We start from the raw sequence: 3577 nt of genomic DNA, 5'->3' as shown, positions 1-3577 counted from the left end.
TTGTGAGGAGAGACCGGTCCTTGGAGAGGGACATCATGCTTGGGAGGGTGGAGGGACAGCGCAGGAGAGGAAGGCACTCCATGAGGTGGGTTGATTCAGTGACTGGGATAATTGAGATGGGAGTGTCAGAGACAGTGCGATTGGCACAGGACAGAGCAGAGTTTAGGGCTGTTGTGCATAGGTTCGCTATGAGTCGCAGGCGACTCAATGGCACATAACAACAACAACAACATATATTTTGAAAATCACTGTTCAGGGAGTTGGAGTAGATGGACTCTTTTGCATTTTTTCCCAGCCATTTGGAGTTAAACTTGTATGTGTGTGTCTTGTATATTACTTAAGGGCAAAATACGTAATGTGACAAATGTGTGTTGGTTTGGTTTACGCATCAGTGCAGGATGTATCTCATTTGGCTGATTTCACAAGTACTTGTTTCACAGATTTTCATTTATAACTTCCAAGTGATATTTATCACTCTAATCATGTCATCATATCAGACTTTTCTCACAGCTTTGTGCTAACCCTCCATCTCATTCAAATTAAAGTCTTTCAGTAAGTTCTCTCTGTCCTGCATCGTCTGGCTACTCTTGCCCAGTTGCCCACTCTCCTCAATCAAACTGACATCCTTCCTGGACCTCGGATGCACTAAGCCACCTTCAGTCTCACCTTTTCTTTCCTTGGATGTTTGGTATCCAGTTCTCATTGGGCTTCCGTCCCATGAGGACTCTTTATTGTAGAAGTCTCCTTTAACCCTCTCATCCCTCTTGATCTAGTCAGTTTTCTTATTAATGTAAAAAAAAAAAAAAAGCAAAAGTCATTGTTGTTGATTTGAAACTGACTCACAGCTAACCCTCTAGTAGATTTCCAGAGGGAGGCTGTAAATGACACAGGAAGAGATTGTCTGTCTTTCTCCCCTGGAGCAAGTGGTGGATTCAAAGCACCAGAGAATCGTGGCCTTTCGGCTAGGAGTGATTCAGTGCCACAGGGATTACTTTTCTTATTAGCATTTATAGTACATAAGATTCTTGTGTGACCTTTTTCTCTACCAAAATACAAGGCCCAGGAGCAGAGAGCTCTTATCTGTTTAGTTTTTTTTTTTTTTTCTGTCAAGTATCAGGCACTTAGTAAAAATTCAATAGATATTTGTTAAACAAATTAATTTCACTCAGTTCCCTGGTAATGATCACACTAATAGATTGTCTTATCTAAGTACAGTACAATCTCATTAATGTGATTAATAGGAAGGGAAGAAAATGCTTTTTCAAATATATCTTAAATCTATGTTACTGAAAAATGTGTTAAGTCATGGCAGTGTGTGCATCCTCCCACTCGACTGTCAGTTTGTCAGACATCACCCCAGAGAACTGGAAGGCTGAATGGAAAACTATTTAGTCCAAGATCGCCATTAAACCTTAAACCAAAAATATCCCCTGCAGTCAGTCCTCCTAAAACCAAGCAATAGTAGAGCTTAAGTAGTTAAAAAGTCTGCCGTAAGCATTAGGCTTTCTTAAGAACTATCCATGTTAGGTGTTGTCAAGCCAACTACAACTCCTAGTGACCTGGAAAACCACAGATCTGAACCTTGCCCTCTGTGGGTCATCCTTACAATCTCCACAGAACTTAAACCCATTTTTGCAGTCACTGGTTCAGTCCATCTTGTTGAAGTTCTTCATCTGATTCACTGAGTCTCTACTTTTCTTGGCATGATGCTCTAAGGAGCACCCTGGTGGCACTTCATCCAACACAGAAGTGTTTGTTCTTTTGGCTGTTGTTGTTATTAGGTCCCATCAAGTCAACTCCAACTCCGAGCAACCCTGTAATCTGAACCTTGCATCATCCTCATGCTCTCTGTCAAGTCCATTATCTGGTCACTGTGTCAGTCCATCTTGTTGAGGATCTTCCTTTCTTTCACAGACCCTCCACCTTTCCCAGGATGACGTTCTCTTCTCCAATAACTGGTCCCTCCTGATGTGTCCAAAATATGTGACACCAAGTTTCATCATTTTTGGCTCAAAGGAGCACCCTGGTTGCTCTTCTTAAGGCAGACATGCTTGTTCTTGTGACATTCCATGGTATAGTCAATACTCTGCTCCAATACACAATTCAAAGGCATTGATTCTTCTTCTGTCGTCTTTATTTACTCTCCAATTTTCAGATGCATAGGAAGCAATTGAAAATACCTTGGGGTCAGATCAGACACACCTTAGTCTTTAAACTGACAGCCTTGCTCTTCAGTTCTTTCAGCACTCCATAGTATATTCAGTACTCTTCACTAACACTACAATTCAAAGGCATCAGTTCTTAGTCATCTACCTTTCTCATGCATACTATCTATATGCAATCAAATACACAGTTAACGGTATGCAATCAAATTGACAGGCACAACTCAAAAGTCTAGATAGGGACTTTACAGGGCAGTGAGTTTATGCTAATTGGGAGCAACTTAGAAAATGAGGTTTAGAATGGTTACACAACTTAAAGAACGTAGTCATTGTCCCTGAATTATACATGTAGAAACTGTTGGTTGTTTTGCTGTGTGTATTCTTCTCCAAAAAAAAGGTGATCCAACACAGTGTGGAAATTATTAAACAATATATCACTAATATCTCATGCAAGCAAAATCCTGTTGATGATTGTCCAAAAATGACTGAAACAGTACAGTAACAGAGAACTACTAGAAATATAAGCTGGGTTTGGAAGAGGATGTGGCACTTGAGACATCATAGCCAATATCAAGTGTATCTTGGCTGAGAGTAGAGAATACCAGAGGAACGTCTGTCTGTGTTTTGTTGACTATACAAAGGCATTTGACTGTGTGGATAACAACAAACTCTGGCTATCATGGAGAAGAATGGGATACCTGATTGTGCTCATGCAAAACCTATATTCGGACCAAGAAACAGTCATCAGAACAGAGCAAGGAAACATTGCATGGTTCAAAACCGAGGAAGAAGTACATCCAGGATGTGTCATGTCTCCAGAACTTTTCAGTCTCCATTTCACATATTTTGACTGTGTTGTCTGGAAGGACCAGTCCTTGGAGAAGAATATCATGTTCAGAAAAGTGAAGGGACATCTCTGGAGAGGAAGACTCTAGATGAGGTGGATTATCACAGTAACTAGAGTAATGGGGGTAGCTATGTCAGAGACAGCAAGACAGGCTCAAGATAAGAGAGTTCAGAGCAATAGTGCATAAGGTTGCTGTGAGTCTTAGGTAACTCAATGGCACATCGATGGCACATGACAACAACAATAACATTCTCAACAACAGGGAAAGAGGGGGTGAAAAGAAACCACTTTCCATGTAACAAAGGAATTCCTCCAGAAAACACTTTTGGCCTACCCTAGACCCCTGTCAAATGAGCAAGAGCGGTTTCACCTGACTCATTTATAAGGGTGACTCTATTTAATCCGTTTCTAGGCATTTTCTGTCAGTTCCCCCCTCCCCACAGTATATTCCAGGAAACAGCTCTACCAATAAACAAGTCATTCACTTCTCAGAAAAACACCCCAGGTCCCTGACCTGAGCTAAGCCTACCCTCACCTGTAATAGACTTTTCCTAAGCAAAGTCTCCCC

At 41.2% G+C, this 3577-nt stretch overlaps 1 protein-coding gene across 1 annotated transcript in view; it reads left to right on the top strand.

Moving 5' to 3' along the window:
• Positions 1-3577, top strand: part of KLHL5 (kelch-like family member 5) — a 104612-nt gene that overhangs the window by 70039 nt on the left and 30996 nt on the right. The window lies entirely within an intron of this gene.

The sequence above is a fragment of the Elephantulus edwardii genome, unplaced genomic scaffold (assembly GCF_000299155.1).
Source record: "Elephantulus edwardii isolate Elephantulus edwardi_28Jun2011 unplaced genomic scaffold, EleEdw1.0 scaffold00167, whole genome shotgun sequence".
In the NCBI taxonomy this organism is placed as follows: Eukaryota; Metazoa; Chordata; class Mammalia; order Macroscelidea; family Macroscelididae; genus Elephantulus; species Elephantulus edwardii.
This window is presented reverse-complemented; position numbering and strand designations above follow the sequence as displayed.